The sequence below is a fragment of the Globicephala melas genome, chromosome 4 (assembly GCF_963455315.2).
Source record: "Globicephala melas chromosome 4, mGloMel1.2, whole genome shotgun sequence".
In the NCBI taxonomy this organism is placed as follows: Eukaryota; Metazoa; Chordata; class Mammalia; order Artiodactyla; family Delphinidae; genus Globicephala; species Globicephala melas.
Window position 1 is genome coordinate 52,845,216 of NC_083317.1, and position 23,897 is coordinate 52,869,112.

General features: G+C 36.2%; 1 protein-coding gene across 1 annotated transcript in view; it reads right to left on the reverse strand.

Annotated features, from left to right (window-relative positions):
• Positions 1–19,086, reverse strand: part of CBLB (Cbl proto-oncogene B) — a 410,825-nt gene extending 391,739 nt beyond the window's left edge. The window contains exon 1 of the mRNA XM_060298032.1: positions 19,009–19,086. The gene's annotated coding sequence lies outside the window, so the exon portion shown is untranslated. The remainder of the gene's footprint in view (positions 1–19,008) is intronic.
• Between the last annotated feature and the right edge of the window lie 4,811 nt (positions 19,087–23,897).

Here is a 23,897-nt window from a genome sequence, read left to right on the forward strand (position 1 = left end):
TGCTTTCTTCTCCCTAACCTGCAAAGGAAGGTATGGTTTTGAATTTTAATGTATCTACCTTGAAATTTTGGTAAAAATTTTCCCCCAAGAACAGTTGGCTAAAAATACCCCACTATCTGTACTAATACCTCTCTATCAAGTTAATAGTAGTATCAGATGCTGTATTCTTGGGCTTGTTTTTAATAAATTGGTTTCTATTTTGATGCTCTCTAAATATTAAAATACAAAGTCTTCCTAGCCAAGATAGTCTGCTGGATCACTGAAATTCAAAGGGGTCATAAGAGAGGAATATCACTGGCTCATCTGAAAATTTCATTTTCTTCCTGCAATATTTAATTATTACAAAAAAACCAGAGCATTGGATGGAAAGAGAAAAGTTTTATCTCAAGTGGCCCAGAGATGCATCATTTAGAAAGGCTGTGTTGATTTTTGTGTATGAGGAAGTAGAGAGGATTGTGGTGTTATGATTTTTTTAAAACAAACTAAACTGGGTTTTATCTTTATTGCCACACAGAGATAAAATAGGCTTTTGTCTGAGGGTAAAGTCACCAGGAAGAGTTAGGTTGCAGGAATCTCATCTAATCAGGGGTGCAGCAAACCAGCCACGTCAGATCTGAGGCTTGCCATACAGAGGGGCTCTTCAAAGACTTGCCTTCAAACCTCTGGGACTCCTCAGATCATTTGCTCCCAGACTGACTTCCCTGGCATCAATATTAGTATCCTCTGTTCCTGCTGGTTGCCACACACAGCCCTTAAGTGGTACGGAACGATGGAAAAGCAGACTCTCTAGAAGAACAATCTCCTCATTCAAAAAGTCAGAATAAAAATGCATATAAAAAACACATCTATCTTTTCCCCCCAGCTTTATTGAGATATAATTGACATATAACACCTTGTAAGTTTAATGTATACAAGGTGTTAACTTGAGCCACATATATATTGTAAAATGTTGACCATCACAGCATTAGCTAATGCCTCCATCATGTCACATAGTTATCTTGTGCCTTTTTTGAAGTGAAAACATTTAAGATTTACTCTCTTACCAACTCTCAAGAATATAAAACAGTATTGTTAACTATAACCACCATGCTGTACGTTAGATCCCCAGAACCTATTCATCTTATAGCTGAAGGTTTATACTCTGTGATCAACCTCTCCCCATTCCCCTCACCAACCAGCCGCTAGTAACCACTATTCTTGTCTCTGTTTCTGTGAATTTGGCTTTTTTAGATTCCACACAGAAGTAACATCACATAGTATTTATCTTTCCTGTCTGACTTATTTCACTTAGCATAAAGCCCTCAAGGTCCATCCACACTATTACCAACAGCAAGATGTCTTTCTCAAGGCTGAATAACATTCCACTGTATATGTATACTGCATTATCTTTATCCACTCATCCATTGATGAACATTTAGGTTTTCTCCATAACTTGGCTCTTGTGAATAATGCTTCAGTAAACATGGGAGTGTAAATATCTTTTTGATATCTTGTTTTCATTTCCTTTGCATATACACTCAGAAGTGGGATGGCTGGACCATAGGGTGGTTCTTTTTTAAATTTTTTTGAGGTCTCCCACACTGTTTTCCATAGTGGCTACACCCACGTGTATTCCCACCAACAGTGCACAAGAGTTCCCCTTTCTCCACATCCTTGCCAACACTTGCTACCTCTTGTCTTTGTGATGACACCCATTCTAACAGTGATATCTTATTGTAATTTTGATTTGCATTTCCCTGATGATTAGTGATGTTGAACACCTTTTCATTTATCTGTTGGCCATGTGTATCTTCTTTGGAAAAACGACTATTCAGTTCCTCTGTCAACTTTTTAATCAGATTCTTGGTTTGTTGCTATTGAGTTGTACAAGTTCTTTAATATTTTGGATATTAACGCCTTATCAGACTTATGATTTACAAATATTTTCTCCCATTCCATAGGTAGCCTTTTCATTGTGATGATGGTTTCATTTGCTTTGCAGAAGCTTTTTAGACTGATGTAGTCCCACTTGTTTATTTTTGCTTTTATAATAAAATCCACAAAAATCATTTCCAAGGGCATTGTCAAGGAGGTTACCCATTGTGTTTTATTCTAGGAGTTTTATGGTTTCAGGGCTTACATTCACATCTTTAATTCATTTTGAGTTGATGTTTGTGAGTGGTGTAAGATAGAGTTCAATTTCTTTTCTTTTTCTTTTTTTCTGAATGTACCTGTCCAGTTTTCTAAACACCATTTATTGAAGAGACCATCCTTTCCCCATTGTATGTTCTTCACTACTTTATGATAAATTAATTAACCAAATATGCATGGGTTTATTTCTTGGCTCTTTATTCTGTTCCATTGATCTATGTGTCTGTTTTTACACCAATAGCGTATTTCTTGTGATTACTATTGCTTTGCAGTATAGTTTGAAATCAGGAAACATAATGTCTCCAGCTTTGTTCTTCTTTCTCAAGATTGCTTTGGCTATTTGGGATCTTCTGTGGTTTCATTCAAATTTTGGGGTTGATTTTTCTATTTCTGTGATAAATGCCATTTGAACATTGATAGGGGTTGCATTGAATCTATAGATAGCTTTGGGTAGTGTGGACACTTTTACAATACTTATTCTTCTAATCCATGAGCAGGGAATATCTATTTATTTGTGTCTTCTTGAATTTCTTTCATCAGTGTCATAGATTTCAGTGTACAGATCTGTAACCTTTTTGGTTAAATTTAATCCTATTTTATTCTTTTTGCTATTTTAAAGGGATTGTTTTCTTAATTCTCTTTCTGATAGTTTGTTGTTAGTGTATAGAAATACAACTGATTTTTTTAAAACATCTTTATTGGAGTATAACTGCTGTACAATGGTATGTTAGTTTCTGCTTTATAACAAAGTGAATCAGCTATACATATACATATATCCCCATATCTCCCGCCTCTTGCATCTCTGTCTCACCCTCCCTATACCACCTCTCTAGACAGTCACAAAGCACTGACCTGATCTCCCTGTGCTATGCAGCTGCTTCCCACTAGCTATCTATTTTACATTTGGTGGTATATATTAGTCCATGCCACTCTCTCACTTCGTCCCACCTTACCCTTCCCCCTCCCCGTGTCCTCAAGTCCATTCTCTACATCTGTGTCTTTATTCCTGTCCTGCCCCTAGGTTCTTCATAACCATTTTTTTTTTAGATTCCATGTATATGTGTTAGCATACGGTATTTGTTTTTCTCTTTCTGACTTACTTCACTCTGTAGGACAGACTCTAGGTCCATCCACCTCACTACAAATAACTCAGTTTCATTTCTTTTTATGGCTGAGTAATATTCCATTGTATATATGTGCCACATCTCCTTTATACATTCCTCTGTCTATGGATGCTTACATTGCTTCCATATCCTGGATATTATAAATAGAGCTGCAGTGAAAACTGTGGTACATGACTCTTTTTGAATTATGGTTTTCTCAGGGTATATGCCCAGTAGTGGGATTGTTGGGTCATATGGTAGTTCTATTTTTAGTTTTTTAAGGAACCTCCATACTGTTCTCCATATTGGCCATATCAATTTACATTCCCACCAACAGTGCAAGAGGGCTCCCTTTTCTCCACACCCTCTCCAGCATTTATTGTTTGTAGATTTTTTCATGATGGCCATTCTGACTGGTGTGAGGTGATACCACATTGCAGTTTGGATTTGCATTTCTCTAATGATTAGTGATGTTGAGCATTCTTTCATGCATTTGTTGGCAATCTCTATATGTTCTTTGGAGAGATGTGTATTTAAGTCTTCTGCCCGTTTCTGGATTGGGTTGTTTGTTTTTTTGATGTTGAGCTGCTTGTAAATTCTGAAGATTAATCCTTTGTCAGTTGTTTCATTTGCAAATATTTTCTCCCATTCTGAGGGTTGTCTTTTCATCTCATTTATGATTTCCTTTGCTGTGTAAAAGCTTTGAAGTTTCATTAGGTCCCATTTGTTTATTTTTATTTCCATTTCTCTAGGAGGTGGGTCAAAAGGATCTTGCTGTGATTTATGTCATAGAGTGTTCTGCCTATGTTTTCCTCTAAGAGTTTGATAGTGTCTGGCCTTGCATTTAGATCGTTAATCCATTTTGAGTTTATTTTTGTGTGTCGTGTTAGTGAGTGTTCTAATTTCATTCTTTTACATGTAGCTGTCCAGTTTTCCCAGCACAAATAATTGAAAAGGCTGTCTTTTCTCCATTGTATATTCTGGCCTCCTTTATCAAAAATAAGGTGACCGTATGTGTGGGTTTATCTCTGGGCTTTCTATCCTGTTTCATTGATCTATATCTCTGTTTTTGTGCCAGTACCATATTGTCTTGATTACTGTAGCTTTGTAGTATAGTCTGAAGTCCGGGAACCTGATTCCTCCAGCTCCATTTTTCTTTCTCAAGATTGCTTTAGCTATTCAGGGTCTTTTGTGTTTTGATACAAATTGTGAAATTTTTGTATAGTTCTGTGAAAAATGCTGTTGGTAGTTTGATAGGGATTGCATTGAACCTGTAGATTACTTTGGGTAGTATAGTCATTTCCACAATGTTGATTCTTTCAACCCAAGAACATAGTATATCTCTCCATCTGTTTGTATCATCTTTGATTTCTTTCATCAGTGTCTTATAGTTTTCTGCATACAGATCTTTTGTCTCCTTAGGTAGGTTTAGCCCTAGGTATTTTATTCTTTTTGTTGCAATGGTAAATGGGAGTGTTTTGTTTCAAATTTTTCATCACTAGTGTATAGGAATGCAATAGATTTCTATGCATTAACTTTGCATCCTGCTACTTTACCAAATTCATTGATTAACTCTAATAGTTTTCTGGTAGCATCTTGAGGATTCTCTATGTATAGTATCATGTCATCTGCAAACAGTGACAGCTTTACTTCTTCTTTTCCAATTTGGATTCCTTTTATTTCTTTTTCTTCTCTGATTGCTGTGGCTAAAACTTCCAAAACTATGTTGAATAATAGTGGTGAGAGTGGACAACCTTATCCTGTTCCTGATCTTAGTGGAAATGGTTTCAGTTTTTCACCACTGAGAATGATGTTGGCTGTGGGTTTGTCATGTATGGCCTTTATTATGTTGAGGTAAGTTGCCTCTATGCCTACTTTCTGGAGGGTTTTTATCATAAATGGTGTTGAATATTGTCAAAAGCATTTTCTGCATCTATTGTGATAATCATATGGTTTTTATCCTTCAATTTGTTAATTTGGTGTATCACATTGATTGATTTGTGTATATTGAAGAATCCTTGCATTCCTGGGATAAACCCCACTTGATCATGGTGTATGATCCTTTTAATGTGCTGTTGGATTCTGTTTGCTAGTATTTTGTTGAGGATTTTTCCCTCTATGTTCATCAGTGATATTGGCCTGTAGTTTTCTTTCTTTGTGACATCTTTGGTTTTGGTATCAAGGTGATGGTGGCCTCATAGAATGAGTTTGGGAGTGTTCCTCCCTCTGCTACATTTTGGAAGAGTTTGAGAAGGATAGGTGTTAGCTCTTCTCTAAATGTTTGATAGAATTCGCCTGTGAAGCCATCTGGTCCTGGGCTTTTGTTTTTTGGAAGATTTTTAATTACAGTCCCAATTTCACTGCTTGTGATTGGTCTGTTTGTATTTTCTGTTTCTTCCTGGTTTGGAAGGTTGTGTTTTTCTAAGAATGTGTCCATTTGTTCCAGGTTGTCCATTTTATTGACATAGAGTTGCTTATAGTAATCTCTCATGATCCTTTGTATTTCTGCAGTGTCAGTTGTCACTTATCCTTTTCCATTTCTAATTCTATTGATTTGAGTCTTCTCCCTTTTCTTGATGAGATAGGCTAATGGTTTATCAATTTTGTTTATCTTCTCAAAGAACCAGCTTTTAGTTTTATTGATCTTTGCTATTGTTTCCTTCATTTCTTTTTCATTTATTTCTGATCTGATCTTTATGATTTCTTTCCTTCTGCTAACTTTGGAGATTTTTGTTCTTCTTTCTCTAATTGCTTTAGGTGTAAGGTTAGGTTGTTTATTTGAGATGTTTCCTGTTTCTTGAGGTAGGATTTTATTGCTATAAATTTCACTCTTAGAACTGCTTTTGCTGCATCCCATAGGTTTTGGGTTGTTGTGTTTTCATTGTCATTTGTATCTAGGTATTTTTTGATTCCCTCTTTGATTTCTTCAGTGATGTCTTGGTTATTAAGTAGTGTATTGTTTAGTCTCTATGTATTTGTATTTTTTACAGAGTTTTTCCTGTAATTGATTTCTAGTCTCATAGCATTTGGGTTGGAAAATATACTTGATATGATTTCAATTTTCTTAAATTTACCAAGGCTTGATTTGTGACCGAAGATATGGTCTATTCTGGAGAATGTTCCATGAGCACTTGAGAAGAAAAAGTATTCTGTTGTTTTTGGATGGAATGTCCTATAAATATCAATTAAGTCCATCTTGTTGAATGTGTCATTTAAAGCTTGTGTTTCCTTATTTGTTTTCATTTTGGATGATCTGTCCACTGGTGAAAGTGGGGTGTTAAAGTCCCCTACTGTGACTGTGTTACTTTTAGTTTCCCCTTTTATGGCTGTTAGCATTTGCCTTATGTATTGAGGTGCTCCTACGTTGGGTGCATAAATATTTACAATTGTTATATCTTCTTCTTGGATCGATCCCTTGATCATTGTGTAGTGTCCTTCTTTGTCTCTTATAATAGTCTTTATTTTAAAGTCTATTTTTCTGATATGAGAACTGCTACTCCAGCTTTCTTTGGATTTCCATTTGCATGGAATATCTTTTTCCATCCCCTCACTTTCAGTCTGTATGTGTCCCTAGGTCTGAAGTGGGTCTCTTGTAGACAACATATATACGTGTCTTGTTTTTGTATCCATTCAGCCAGTCTATGTCTTTTGGTTGGAGCATTTAATCCATTTACATTTAAGGTAATTATTGATATGTATGTTCCTATTACCATTTTCTTAATGTTTTGGGTTTGTCATTGTATGTCTTTTCCTTCTCTTGTGTTTCCTGCGTAGAGAAGTTCCTTTAGCATTTGTTGTAGAACTGGTTGTGTGGTGCTGAATTCTCTTAGCTTTTGCTTGTCTGTAGAGGTTTTAATTTCTCTGTTGAATCTGAATGAGATCCTTGCTGGGTAGAGTAATCTTGGTTGTAGGTTTTTCCCTTTCATCTCTTTAAATATGTCCTGCCACTCTCTTCAGGCTTGCAGAGTTTCTGCTGAAAGATCAGCTGTTAACCTTATGGGGATTCCTTTGTATGTTATTTGTTGTTTTTCCCTTGCTGCTTTTTATATTTTTTCTTTGTAGTTAATTTTTGATTGTTTGATTAATGTGTGTCTTGGCATGTTTCTCCTTGGATTTATCCCATATGGGATGTTCTGTGCTTCCTGGATTTGATTAACTATTTCCTTTCGCATATTAGGGAAATTTTCAACTCTAATCTCTTCAAATATTTTCTCAGTCCCTTTCTTTTTCTATTGTTCTTCTGGGACCCCTAGCATTCAAATGTTGGTACGTTTCATGTTGTCCCAGAGGTCTCTGAGGCTGTCCTCAATTCTTTTCATTCTTTTTTCTTTATTCTGCTCTGCAGTACTTATTTCCACTATTTTATCTTCCAAGTCACTTATCCGTTCTTTTGCCTCAGTTATTCTGCTATTGATTCCTTCTAGAGAATTTTAAATTTAATTTATTGTGTTGTTCATCATTGTTTGCTCTTTAGTTCTTCTAGGTCCTTGTTAAATGTTTCTTGTATTTTCCCCATTCTATTTCCAAGATTTTGGATCATCTTTACTATCATTACTCTGAATTCTTTTTCAGGTAATCTACCTATTTCTCTTCATTTGTTTGGTCTGGTGGGTTTTTACCTTGCTCCTTCATCTGCTGTGTGTTTCTCAGTCTTCTCATTTTGCTTAACTTACTGTATTTGGGGTCTCCTTTTTGCAGGCTGCAGGTTCGTAGTTCCCCTTGTTTTTGGTGTCTAACCCCAGTGGCTAAGGTTGGTTCGGTGTGTTGTTAGGCTTCCTGGTGGAAGGGACTGGTGCCCGTGTTCTGGAGGATTAGGCTGGAACTTGTCTTTCTGGTGGGCAGGACCACTTCTGGCAGTGCGTTTCGGGGTGTCTGTGACCTTATTGTGATTTTAGGCAGGCTCTCTGCTAATGGGTAGGGTTGTGTTCCTGTCTTATTAGTTGTTTGGAATAGGGTGTCCAGTGCTGTAGCTTACTGGTTGTTGAGTGGAGCTGGGTCTTAGCGTTGAGATGGAGATCTCTAGGAGAGCTTTCGCTGTTAAATATTACATGGAGCTGGGAGGTTTCTGGTGGTCCAATGTCCTGAACTCGGCTCTCCCACCTCAGAGGCACAGGACTGACACCCGGCTGGAGCACCAAGACTCTGTCAGCCAGATGGCTATCATGGCCACTGGGCAGTTGGAGGCTGGCAGGTGAGCAAGGGCCCACACGCACACTGGCGCCCAACTGTGCTTCATACGAGTGGCACTCCCAGGTTAAATCATCCAGGAAGCCTCTCCCCCATGCCACAACTGATATTTTTATATTGATTTTCATCCTGCGACTTTACTGAATTTGTTTATTATTTCTAACAGCTTTTTGGTAGAGTTTTTAGGAGACCTTAGGGCCTCCTATATATAATTTCATGTCATCTGCAAATAGAGGTGATTTTACTTCTTCCTTTTGAATTTGGATGCCTTTTCTTTCTCCCCCCCCCCCCCCAATTATTCTGTCTAGGACTTCCAGTACTATGCTGAGTAAAGATTACAAGAGTAGGCATCCTTGTCTTGTTCCTGACCTTAGAAGAAAAACTTTTAGCATTACACTGTTGAATATTTTAGCTATGGCCTTGTCATGTACGGCCTTTTTTTTGTGTTAGGTAGGTTCCCTCTACACACAGTTTGTTGAGAGTTTTTTTTAAATCATGAATGGGTGTTGAAGTTTGTCAAATGCTTTTTCTACATATATTGAGATGATTATATGATTTTATCCTTCATTTTGTTAATGTGGTGTATCACATTGATTAATTTGCAGATGTTGATCCATCCCTGCCTCCCTGGAATAAATTCCATTTGATCATGGTGTATGATCCTTTGATGTACTGTTGAATTTGGTTTGCTGATATCTTGTTGAGGAGTTTTGTGTCTATGTGCATCTAGAAGTATTGGCCTGTAGTTTTCTTTTCTTGTTTCCTTGTCTGGTTTTGGTATCATGGTAAAGCCATTCTCATAATATAAATGTGGATGTCTTCCCACCTCTTCTATTTTTTAGAAGAATTAATACAGATCCATATTTAATGCAAATCCTTCCCAAAATGTTTGGAAGAATTCACCAGTGAAACCATCTGGTCTGGGACTTTTCTTTGTTGGAAGGTTTTTGATTACTGATTCAACCTCCATACTAGCAATTGGTCTATTCTCATTTTCTCTTTCTTCAAGATTCTGCTTTGATATGTTGTATATATCTAGGAATTTATCCATTCCTTCTAGATTGTCCAGTTTGTTGGCATATAATTATTTATAGTAGTCTCTTACAATCCTTTGTGTGATATCTATCATTTATAATTTTATTTATTTGAATCCTCTCTCTTTTTTTCCTGGTTAGTTTAGCTAAAGGTTTGCTATTTTATCTTTTCAAAAAACAAAAACAGCTCTTAGTTTTCTTGATCTTTCCTATTGACCTTTCAGTCTTTATTTCATTTATCTCCTATCTGATCTTAGTTATTTTTTTCCCACTACTAACTTTGGGCTTATGTTTGTTCTTCTTTTTCTAGTTCCCTGAGGTGTAAAGTTAGGTTGTCTAAGATCTTTCTTTTTTCTTAATGTAGGCATTTATTGCACACTTTTAGTTTTGGAAGGGACCTTACAGATCACAATGTCAGCTTTTCTTTATAGGACATATGACACTTGATCATCCAGTGATGGGGAGCTCATGGACTTGAAATGAAACAAATCTCAATTTCAAGTATTTACTAAACATAAGAATGTCTTCCCTGATATTGAAATGAGATTTCCTTCTGAACTTCTATTCACTGGTCTATGCTTTAAGATTACCAATTATAAAGCAATTCTGTTAGTATTTTTACAAGAGCTTACTTGTTATATTTTATGATAGCGTTCACATCCCCAGCTAAGGATTTCTAGTTCCAGAATTAACATCCTGGATACTTTAGATACTTCTTACATAATATGGCAAGGTCCCTTTTGTAGTCTAGCCACCATGCTCAAAACTTTCTACAGCTTTATCACAGTACATTTTAAAACATGGTAACCAGATATAAATATATTATATGGGATATGACCAAGACAAGTACAGTGGTCTAAGTATGTTCTTTCTTCTTCTCTTAGTATAAATTAGATTTTCATGAGTATTTTTGGCAACTCACTACACATGGTGGCATATATTAAGTTTCAGTTAACTTAAGTGCTTACTATTTTTTTCCAAGTGAGCTGTTTAATTGCTTTACTTGAAAAATAATGTAGAATTTTGAATTTTTACCTTGATTGTTTTGACTTTGATCCTGATTCTTATGATTCTAGATGACTGTATATTATCTATGTATTTATATGGGAATAAAACAGTGTGAAGTAGTGAATCTTCTTCTGTCCCATTAAAAAATGACCTATAAGTTGTTAATAATTTTTTTTGTAAGATTATTTGGCTATGAACCTATGTAACTGCATATGTTGTTCTAGCTTATCTTCAGGGAAGAATTCTCCAAATGCCTATTGAAAAGACTGTCATGTCTTTAGTGAATCCATTCTGCTTCCTGATAAGCACCAGGTTCCTCTGTTAAATATTAACAAGTTATGGACTTAAATTCTACCTAAATACTTTTAGGTGTATATGTCATACTTTTTGAATCTGTAGCTAGAATTCAAATTTATCATTAAGATAATTAATATTTTATTAATAATAATTTGTAAAATAATATAATAATTTAAAAGAATAATAATTTTATCATTTTTGAGGCCAACAAAATAAATAAAAATATAACCTTCATCAAAACTATCATTAAATGACCTTCCTACAATGATGTATGCACATTCCTTTCCATACCCTGAAATATAATTTAGCATAGGTTGCATGAGGCTTGAATCTTAAAACAGGAGTTTAAATTTGACGGGAGTCACCTAGAATGTTTGTGATCCTCGTTAAATGCCTTATATTCTTGGGACCTTGGTCTGTGAGGATGATGAATATGAAAGCATTGGTGGTGACAACCACAAATCTTGGATTCAAACATGTTTATGACATATACTATACCTATGTGCACATTTTTTTTCCCTTAAACTCTCCAAGATAATTAATTTTATGGATATTGCTGACTAGCACATTTCCTCCACCCCCATTCCCTGTATTCTTAGGAATATCTACTATTAGCCACACAACTAAAGTACTTAATTAAAGGAAAACACCATCTAAATTATCAAAAATTAACACACCATCTACGCATAAACTCAAATTCCGGAAAAAACTCTATCTGCAAGTCAATAAGTTTACTGAAGCCAATGGTTTATGCTTTTTTCTCATGCAATTTAGTGAGGGTTGATATATATACCTTTGCCTCTTTATTCAGTGTCTCAGCATTTCCTAAAATTTTACTGCATGAAAACAGTAAACCCAGGAATATTCTTTTGAATTCACCTAGTTGCTCCAGTTCTTTCCTCTTTTGCCACTGGCCCCAGAACATTGTGTTTTTGGATTGCATCCCTTCCTTTGCCAAAGGTCACACATTACTCCTGACTATCTATGCCAATTTTACATCTGCAACATTTTGTCTACAAAAGTCCTCTCTAAATCAGCAGATAGAGTGGGCCTTAACTCCTTTTAACGGCAATTGCTGTCATCTTTCTGGTAATCTCATATTCTTTTCTCTGAGAGAGAGGAAATCAGTCTTTCAACAGAACGTTTTAGAATTTAGTTATAAATCCATCTAACTGCCCACCATTTTAGAGTTTAGAAGTATGTTTTGGTAGTTTCAAAAGAAGGAAGCATAGCTGATGGTAAGATTGGTGAAGCTTTGGACAATATACCTATAAGTAATTCTTCAAGAATGTCATCTATTATGAGGCTAACACCTCATGTTATTCTCTCGCAAGCCACCGGTTTCACAACATTGGCAAGCATCCTTCACTTCCCTTCTAACATCTCCAGTCACTCAATTGCAACACATAGAAAGCAGTGTTTTAAAGGACAAAAAGCCATATTCAGCCCACAATTTTGGCTTGCTTTCCCTATTACTTTCCATCAGAATTATGCAATCTTTGGGTTGTTACAGAAAATATGAAAATGATCATCATCCGTATAGGACCCTGTCCAACATGCTTAAGGATTTTTAATCACAATCCAGCTTGTGTTTGAGTTTTGCACGCAACCTCCACTGGAGAAAGATGTAAGCACTAAAGGATGGCAATGGCTTTCTTATCTGATGTCAGAAAAAAGAAAACTTGTTTTGTTATTTTCACCAAAGGGAAAATTCTTTAACTAAGCAGACTGAACTATGGATCTTTGGTATTATGAAGGACACTAGAGAGTGTGTGTCTTTGATATAAGCCTAAACCTTTTAAATAAACTATTATTTCAGCTGATTGAACTGGGGATTACTGGTTATATAAAGGGCACAATAAAGTTGTGTGTCTCCATTACAAACCTAAATCTTTTTTTAATAGAGTGTTTGGACCATTATGTTTTCACATTTGCTTCTGAATAGGTAATGACTACCAATCATGCTCTTTTATAATAAATTATCAGTATGATCCCTAAACGCCCTTGCATTAAAATGTGAGAATGAGTGGGAGTGATTTTACTTTTGACTATTACTGTCATTAGCATTAGATGATTCCTCTTAATACTTTTCACTTGAGTACCTATTATAAAATTATAATTTTTCAAATGGATATTTAAAAATCACAGGAAAAAGAAATGGGGTGTACAAAGGTGGAAACTACTCATGCAGGAAGTACTTTTCTTGCCTGGGGAACTCTATAATTTCCTGGGAAATGTTGTCATAAAACACTTCATATTTTTAGAATACTTTCACCATGAAAAACCTGCTGCATTTTAGTACCTCCTCTCTCTTCTTTTATTGCAAAAGGAAAAATCCGAGCTTCATGTGTTTTAAATAAATGATTGCCTTCACCCTCTTCTTCTCCTACTATTTGCCAAGCTTGATATTATCTGGGTCTTTCTTTGGCCTCTTCTGGAGCATGAAGTTATGCCTGGCATTATCAGACACGTGTGGCAGGGCATTAAGCCTTAGGTACTGAATGGTGTCACCCCAGCTGATGATGCTGGTCAAGCAAGGACATAAGTTGATTCTGGCTTTTGAACTACATCAAGACATCCAAATGTATGTCTTTCCAGTATTTATGGAAAAAAAGTTTGTTTGTTTTTTTTAAAGGGCAATCAGACTATAAAATAATGGACCTTAAAAACACACAAAATCAGTGTCGTTGTGACTATTACAAATTTCATTTTTTAAAAAGGCACTATCAAGGTCAGGAGCAAACAGGGACTTTCTGCTTCTGAGAATGGAAACCCATATGGCAGGAGACAAGGCCTCTAGGGACAGTATATGTAGATCAAAACAGTGGGAGTGGAATTTTCCCGAGTTTTACTTCTATAAATAATTAACCAAATGTCTTTACATAAATAAATATTTCCGCCTGGGAATTACAGCATCATTAGGAATTTGTGAGTACTAATTCTAGTTTGGGCATCTATTCCCCATCCTCATTTTTAGCATCTTTCTGTCTGCTTCTCTTTTAAGAAGTAATCTCCTATTTTCTGAAGAAAACAAAAGAGAAATTGCATAATAGTCAAAAATAATGTGTATTATTAAGAGCAAGATGGGACTACTGTAAGGGGAGGCATGACAAAGGGCCAGGAAAAAATAGTTTTTTTACCATTAAAAATCTATAAACCTCTAGTGTTGAAATTCATAAGGAGTGATGCTATCTCTCTCTCACCTTGGACCTTTATTCCCTTTCTCTCTTCTTGGTAAAGGGATGTCACTGAACCACTGGAGGTGGCTTACATTAGTCATATTCCCTTCACTTTTCAAACTAGTTACTCTTCTTTTCAACATTACAGAGAAGACCATGGGGAGTTAGCCTACAACTCAACCATCAAGAAGTTAAAGAAGACAAGTATTCAAATCTCTTATTTCTGAAGTCACGACAGCCCCCTTTGTCATCTCAATATAATTCAACACAAAAGAGAAAAAAAAGAAACGATGACTGTCAGATACTTATTTCCATAAACGAGGCTCTTGACTAGTGCTAGGAAAAGCAAAGTAAGCAGGAAGACATTTTTTTTTTTTTTTTTTTTTTTTTTTTTTTTTGCGGTACGCGGGCCTCTCACTGTTGCGGCCTCTCCCATTGCGGAGCACAGGCTCCAGACACGCAGGCTCAGCAGCCATGGCTCACGGGCCCAGTCGCTCCGCAGCATGTGGGATCTTCCCGGACCGGGGCACGAACCCGTGTCCCCTGCATCGGCAGGCAGACTCTCAACCACCGCGCCACCAGGGAAGCCCAGCAGGAAGACTTTTTATACTTTGGGGGGGAGCAGGGAATCTAAAATAGGTAATAGTGATAGAGTCATGCATGAACAGTAGATTTCACCTATCAGTGCTTTGTAACTATTATACCTAAAACCATTTGTATAAGTCAGTTTCATAACTTCATTAAGAGAGCTCTTTGTAAAGGGAGTCCTGTGTAAATTTGTTCGCAGTACGAGTAATCACCTCTTCACTGATCAGTTCTGGAAGTCAGAATTTGGTAGGTCATATATTCTTAAATCAGGGAATTACCCACATTATAAAAGAGCAACATTTCTCTGAAGATCTCTCTTAGCTAGTACTGGGAGGGGATCTAGTTTGGGAGCAGACCTAGACTGGTAGAAAGTAGGGTTTAATGAGGCAGCTAACCTTTGCCCATCCAGATCTATGATGTGTACTTCCATACCCTGGTCTGCATAGAAAGCTGGCCCCATGAACTTATCAATGGCTTCCCTACCCTTTGGCTTCTTGTTGGTGCTGATAGAAGAGCAGCCGGTAGGAGAAGAGGGTGAGTGTTTATTTTACCAGGTCCCTCCCTTTCAGGTTGCTGTGTTTTGTCTGTGTATGACCTCTACCACAGGTCCCAGTTCCTGTCAGGCAACACTCCCTTACACCCATCCAGGTGGGGATGCCCCTCCCATCCTAGGTGGTAACAACTCTGTACTGCTACTCGCCCAAGTACTGCTCTATTCCTTAAACCTTGCCTTTGCCAGTCATCTTTTATTAAATTCTTATCAACTATTTGACTGGACATCCTTGATTCTTGACCACATAGAAATTTTCGTGATACAGTAGTAGATCACATTAGATTAGTAGAGTATATAGTAGTGAAATAGTAGATTAATTTTCAGTAAAGACTCCAAACAGAAACTTTTTCTTCTAAAAAGCATTCTGCTTTCTGCATTTCTCCTCAGCACCCCTGTCCTCTCAGCTGTCTTGGACTGCAGGGGAAAATGCTCCTGCTAGAGCTAAAGAATACTAACCCCTTCCTACAAACGAAGGCATCACTGGAAAGTTAAAGAGGCATCTTCCCTGAGAATTTCTTAGACCTTCAAGAACAGGAATGAGAGACAGAGCTGTATCATTACATTTTTGTTCTCAGGTTTAAAAGACAGGTTAAATATATGTTCTGTTTTTGGTAATAAGACCAAAAGGGAGGGCTGGACATATTGACAACAAACCCTAAAATGTGGGACCCAAAGAGAACTGGACACTAGAGAGAACGATTACATGGCTTCATTATTAACAGATTATTATTCCTTCTTAATTTCACCCGATCATTTATTTGCTCAGTCATGCATATAGTCATTCAACAATATCTGAGTGGTTAACTATGTTCCACAGTGCAGTGATAGGGCTTAGGAATACAACTGTCAACAAGGTAGTCTCTCACTTCAAGGAGCTTTGTGAAGAGGAACTACGACTGATATAAGAACACACTACACCCATTTTATAGTTTGTTAAAGATCATTCTCAATCAATCTTTGTATCACCTTCATAAAACATGAAGTCATAAGAAAAAACACTTCATGGATAGCTACCTAGAGGTACCTAAATATGGTGGCCTCTACACCACTCCTATTGACAAATTCTGGTGCCTCCCTTACCAAACCTGGTCAGAGTGTATTATGTGTTAAAGGGCACATTCTCATTTACAGTGGTGTCTGCTCTTCGTATAGAGGTTGGGTCTGGGTACATTTCCTCTTTACTTCAACAAGTCCTGTGCACCAAGTAGATCTGGCATCTCCATAGGTGATGTGTGTATTGATATATATTTTGGTGCTCACTCTCCAAGTGTTTTTAGTGTTTCAATGTAGCCAGGCAAAAAAATTATTTAATTCAAAAAACTGCTAGTTATTTTTATTATTTAAAATGCAGAAAAATGTTACTTCACTACAAAAGGTAACAGATCTAGCCTTCCAAGTTTTCCAGCACAAATACCAAATGCGAAAGTGAACTGTAGTATTGTATCCAGTTCTCTCTTTCCTTCATGTGTCTTCAACTAACTGTCCTGCAAAATAGACTTCTTTCCCAGAAACAAGAAAACTATGCTATACCTGGGTTGGGAGATCTTATAGATCCTTGCTAGATCCAAAATAATAATGATAGAAAGTAGATTAAAAATATTCACATGGTTGTAACATTTTTGATTTTTTTTTCAACTGTAGCAACTTGTATAGTCATTTTTTTACCTCTTCTTCTTTTCCACATCGCTTTAATCTCTATTGTGAGGTGCACACTACTAACAGAGAAAGTAAGATTAAAACTGCACATTGCTGTAGAAAGCTCAGTTTATCGTTGAGGATTTCTTATTTTGACCATGGGGTGTAAAATTGCTTTTTTGGTTAAAGCAATCAAATGCTCTGTCAATATTGGCTGCTGTGTTTAAAATTACATATTTTAATGAATTTTAAAAGGATTGTCTGCACTTTGGGGTATATAATCAAATGATATTGAATTTCTTAACTTGCCAATTTAACCATCCATGCTGCTCTCATGGTAAAGAATGAAACTGGGCAGCAAAATTCAAACAAGGTAAGTATGGGGGTTACACAAGGAAGCAATTGGAAAACAGTTATTTCCTACTGGTTGCTTTTATATACCCTGTCTTCCATCCAAACTTACTTGCTTTCCTGCCACTGTACCTTTGTTATGGTACCAATTACATGTACAAATCCAATCTAGGCTTAAAGAACTAGTTCAATATTTTCTTAAGTATTTAATACTTTTTACATTATGTTATGTATCCTTATGTTCTTTTTGTTCTCTCTCTCACAATAAGCTATGAGTTCTCTGAGGAGAGGATATCTCTCTGGTTCACCTTTGCATCCATAGAAGCATGTAACCAAGTAGAAGCTCAGGTGAATTTGGCTACATTAATGAATGGATCGATGTGTTCTAGGCTGCAGTTTAGATTCTTCTGATTTATTTCACAAAGGATTATATTATTATTTTAATAAGACAATTACCTTAAAATGTCATTATATACTAAAATAAGGAATATACCTACTATTGATATGAAAGATTGACATGTATAAGAGATTGCCATACTGAGTGAAGTAAATCAGATGAAGACAAATATCAAATGATATCGCTTATATGTGGAATCTAAAATAATGGTACAAATGGACTTATTTACAAAACAGAAATAGAGTCACAGATGTAGAAGACAAACTTACAGTTACCAAGGTGGGTAAGTGAGGGGAGAGATAAACTGGGAGATGGAATTGACATATACACACTACTATATATAAAATAGATAACTGATACAGACCTACTGTAGAGTACAGGGGACTTTACTCAATACTCTGTAATGACCTATATGGGAGAAGAATCTAAAAAAGAGTGGATATATGTATATGTATAACTAATTCACTTTGGTATACAGCAGAAACAAACAGAACATTGTAAATCAAGTACACTCCAAAACAAATTTTTTAAAAAATGAGCAGAGGACCTGAATAGACATTTTTCCAAAGAAGACATACAGATGGTCAACGGACACATGAAAAGATGCTCAAAATCACTAACCATCAGAGAAATGTAAATCAAAACTGCAATGAGATCACCTCACAGCTGTCAGATGGCTATTATCAAAAAGACAACAAATAACAAGTGCTAGGGAGGATGCAGAGGAAAGGGAACACCTGTCCACTGTTGGTGGAATGTAAATTGGTGCAGCCCTACAGAAAACAGTATGGAGGTTCTTTAAAGAACTAAAAATAGAATTACCATATAATCCAGCAATTCTACTTCTGGGTATTTATTAGAAGAAAACAAAACCACTAATTTGAAAAGATATATGGACCCCTATGTTTGCTGCAGCACTATCTACAGTAGCTAAGATTTGGAAGTGACTTAAGTGCCCATTGATAGATGAATGGATAAAGAAGATGTGATACACACACACACACACACACACACACACACACAGTGGAATACTACTCAGACATAAAAAAAGAATGAAATCTTGCCATTTGTGACAACATGGATAAATCTAGAGGGTATTAAGCTAAGTGAAATAAGTTAAAAAAAGACAAATACTGTATGATTTAACTTATATGTGGAATTTTAAAAACAAATTAACAAACTAAATAAACCAGAAACAGACTCATAGATACAGAGAACAAACTGGTTGTCACCAGGGGCAGGAGGGGTGAAAGGCTGGGCAAAATAGGTGAAGAGGATTAAGAGATACAAACTTCTAGTTATAAAATAAATAAGTCATGGGAATAAATGTACAGCCTAGGAAGTATAGTTAATAATATTGTAATAACTTTGTGTGCTGGCAGATGGTTACCAGACTTATCATGGTGATCAATTCATAATGTATATGTCAAATCACTATGTTGTACACCAGAAATTAATATAATATTGTATGTCAACTATGCTTCTATTAAAAAATAAAACAGCTTTGGATCCCAAAATAATGACACCTATACTTGAATATTGTTACCTTGGTCGAGTTATTTATCTTCTCTGAGTCTCTCCTCTCAAATGTAAAATCAGGTTGGATGAGTAGGTTCCAAGGTTTTCTGTAACTTTAATATTCTTATTTCCATTTTTAATCCTGAAATGAAAAGAAATGATTAAAAAATTCTCACTTGTATAAATCTTTCCACACATTACTTTATACTTACAAAACATCCCTTAATGTGGATGAGTCGATATGGAAGGAAATTAGGGCTTAGAAAAGGGTATTTAATCATTTACCCAAGGTTATATATCCAGCAAGTGAGAGTCAAAAACAGAACACATGCAAAAGCACAAGCTCCTTGTCCAGTGCTTTTTCTGTGTTAGCGATCTGCTTCTCCAAAAACTAGACAATGCACACACATATAAGCTCACACACACACACACACACTTCCTCCCTTTCTTTATATACACAGTGAGCTTGTATTTATATTGATATCTATAAGCACACAGCTGTCTGGATAAATTACTGTTTACCTTGCAGAAAGCTGGAAATGTTTCAATGATTGGTTTTATGCCAATGTATAGTCCTAACCTTCACACATGAGCGCAGTTATTTGAAGAGCTGTAACATCTCCAAAGCAGCGCATCTTCCCTAGACTTCTTATATTTCCAACATGCAGCTTTTACTGCAGCAGTAAGATGAACCCAAAGTTGTTTGTACTACTTTATTAAATATAGGTGAAAATAATATTTGCACATATTTTCACATGTAGATAAATTTAAATTAAAACGCATCATAGTGGTCTCCAAGATTTTGCTGTTTACAATTTTCTATCTAACTTGGGGCTCATAGCACTTGTGCCATTCTTGATTTGTAATTTTTAGCAATTTTTGTTTTTCACTCTATAGATGTATAAATGATCACCCTTGCTATTGTACTGGAACGCTGAAGTTAAAGAAATTAAGTTTTAATAAAAATAGTTGAGTACAATATTGATGTTTATAATCTTCTTGAAATCAAGTTTTATCATCCTCCAGCTAAAGAAGATGACTTATAGATATGGAAGTAAAAATGAAATTGTTTTTTCTTAATATCTTGTTTTGTCCAAATAATAATTTAAGGCAGCTTATACTGAGTCATAAAATACAGAAAGATGCAATAATTTAAAAGAATATAGTTGGAAGTTTCCAACGGCCAATAAACAAACAAAAAGGTACTCAACTATATTAAATAAACTTTTGGCAAAGCATACACTGCTGTTTCTGAATGAGACAGGAGGGGGATCATTGTTTATAAAACAGTTATACTTGAGGGTTGTTTATCACAACAATAAATTTAACTTTATATTATTAATTTGAAACCATAATTAGGAACACAGCCCATTAAATGTAATAACCAGGATCACCTTCTCTTTTTTAGCACCCAAAATAATATTCACAGTAAGTTGAATGATGAAAATATAACATATGGGTATAAAAGAATAACAGTCTTTCTTTATAGCCGGAAGATGTGTATTCATCTCATTTTAACAGTATATCAAGTATTTAAGGAAAAAAATTAAAAGGTAGGTGAACACACACAAACAATGCCACTGATAAGTGAAGGTTGTTATGCAGCAGTAATGACTGGATATCTATGTTGAGTTCATGCAACTTTGCTAACCAGTTAACCTCAAAGCCTGAGAGAAGGTCAACATTACCTTCAAACAATTATTTCATTATGGTTAGGTTTTGCTGCAAGTTTGTAATATACAGTGGAATACCTAAACCTAAAGCCTATTTAATTTCCATGTGAAAGAATGGTCTGGTAAGTCCTTTTTGGTATTTAATGAAACATGAAACAGTTATTGGGCAAATATTTTAATACATGAATCTACTGTCATTTGGGAGACTTTTAAAAGGGGGTTTCTTTAAAAAATTATGGCACTAATCACAAAGTACTATGCTTGTAGGAATGATACAGGTAAATAAATGAGCAATGTTGAAAGCCCATCATTATAAGCGGTCCTTGAATAGATCTACCAGTAAGATACCTTCCTGAATGCTTTATTCAAGTTTTGATCACTATGAAGAGCTGCTTCCAGTATTCAATAAGATCAGTCTGGGATCCACAAAATTAGGTGGTTAACCTTGACCTACAGTGCTACTAAGCTTCTCAGGTAGGACAGGTAAGAACTGCCACAATTTCAGCAGCCACTTTCAAACTGTGGGTAACTAATACAGATATGCAATGAAATGCTAACTAAATTATAGTCGACAGATATTTGTGCAGACTTTTCCAAATAAACTTGTGTTTCTCCATTCATTCCCCCATTCTCAACAGTGAAAAACGAAGTTTCTGAGAGGGACAAATTCTTTGGGAATGGATATTAAATGTAAACAAGTCCTCTACTCAACAGAATTAACCACCTTGGGGACACAAGAAAGGTAAGAATGAACGATCCAATAGATTCTGCTTCTTAGACCTGGAATTACTATCTGCAAGTCCCATCAGGTAGGAAAATCCTTGATTTATTCAGTCTACGCAGTCTTTCTTCAATGGCTTTTCAAGTATCTACCCCTTTGTTAGGAAAAAAAGTAAAAACAAAACCCCAAACGCTTTTTTTTTTTTTTTTTTTTTTTTTTTGCGGTATGCGGGCCTCTCACTGTTGTGGTCTCTCCCGTTGCGGAGCACAGGTTCCGGACGCGCAGGCTCCGCGGCATGTGGGATCTTTCCCGGACCGGGGCACGAACCTGTGTCCCCTGCATCGGCAGGTGGACTCTCAACCACTGTGCCACCAGGGAAGCCCCCAAACACTTTTTAAAAAGGGCTTCTTGATGTACACTGTCAAATTGCATTTGGAAAAAATGTAGCAAGTTATAATCCCACCAACAGTGTATGAAGGTACCTCTATTTTGAAAATTTTTCTCTTATTTCCTAGAAGACTCCACTGGGTGCTTATCCATCTTTAATGCCTTTCTTTAATGCTTTATAAATTTACTTTTAACAAGGAAGGCAGAATAAGCTACAGATGGCAGGAGCTGCCAGAGTAACAGTGAACAATAAAAGAAAGTTGTGTGTTAGTTCACAGCACAGCAAATGTCTAGAACTGTGAATAACTGAATCCCTGAATCTGGAGGACGACTGTACTAAATACATGGGCAGTTACCCTCTGGGAATTCATACTTTTGTCTGAATTGTGGAGAAAACTACACAAAGAATTGTTACTAAGATTAATATTATTCAATATATTCATTAATGACTTAGAGGTCCAAGAAAATTTAACACTGATAAAAATGTATAAATATTAGAGAGAACAAAAGAGTAGCAAATACAAATATTTAATAAGAATACATATGAACTGGTACAACTTTGTTAAGCTACAGTTGAGGTTTAATATACTGGAGTGACCGTAATACACCCAAGGACAGAAAATGCCTGACAGTGGTATACACTGTGGATGAGTATGTGGCTGTGAAGAGAGATGAGATAATTATCAAGCAGAAAATGAGTGCTTTTTTTATGTCATTTTGTTAAAGGCAATTTTGTATGGTCAGAAATTACAGCATAAAATTCACCATGACATTTTGAAAATGATTTGGAAAGACTACCTTTGAATAATAGGGAATTGGGTTGCATTTTGTATTTTCAACAGATCTTGTAATGTTAAACATTTTTCTCACACTTTGAGGTAGGTCAGTTATCATTTCACTTTGTAAGGGTCTCCTTCTAAACCATCAGCAGCATTTCCTAATAACCTACCATGTGTTGAGTACTGTGTTAGGTGCTATGGTAAAATATTCTGGTGAACATATATTAGGTGCACAATTAATAGCTTCATATATATAGGGAGGCCTGAAATGGCACAGATACAAACTGAAGGCTCATATGAGAAAAGAAGTTATAAAGAAAGAAATGGAATAATTAGCAACTGAAGAGGATATTATGAGCTCTAAGTGAAAAGTCATTTCAAAAAAACAAAGGACAATTATGTTAGGCTAGGTAAACACAGAAGGGGTCATTCAGACAGTATGCAAAGAGGTGAATCCAAGAACACCTCATATGAGTAACAGAAAGTGCTTAGAATCAGAGAATTCACACTCATTGCTTCATTTCCTCCAACAGACAGATCCCAAACTCCCCTCTCCCTTCCCCACACATATATGCAAATGACCCAGAATATTCTTTGGAACCTGAAGAAGGAAGGAAGGAAGGGAGGGAGGGAGGGAAGGAAAGGGAAAGGGGATGGGAAAGGGAAAGGGAAGGGAAGGGAAGGAAGGAGGGAGGAGGGGTCCAGTTTGGCTGAAAGTCATGCCTTTCCCACATTCTACCACCAGCTATAGAGAAAGTTATTGCTGTATTTGGGATTACCAACTATAACTTAATCTCTTTAAAAAAAAGAAATTCAACTATTGAATTAAACTCTAAATTTACCATTTTTTTAAATCGGTCTTAAATGAGTATTACTGTAGATAAGCACAGCCCAGTAGAAATATCTGTGAGGATGGAAATCCTCACTGTCCAATACGGCAGCAATTAGCCACGTGTGCTTATGCCTACTGAGCTTTTGAAATGTGATTAGTTTAACTGAGGAGCTGAATTTTTAATCTCTTTAGATTTAAACTTAAATAGCCACCTATGGGTAGTGGCTACTGTACTGGACAGCACAACTTTACATTTTAAATACTTTGAAGGCCGGGCCTTTGTAAATGACTTCATCACTCACTGAGCCCTGCGCAAGGTGGACCTCATGATAAATACTCATTAGCTGCTAAGTAACCCTGGAAAGATTCAGTAATCATAACAACAGAAATAAGTGTAGGAGTGAGCACTCGCGTGGCTGATGGAGGCCGGAGGAGGCAGTGACTGCTGGGAGGAGAGCGTAAGGTACCGGCATTCCGGGTAAAGGGGTGCAGTAAAAGATACACATTATTGAAAAATGACATTTT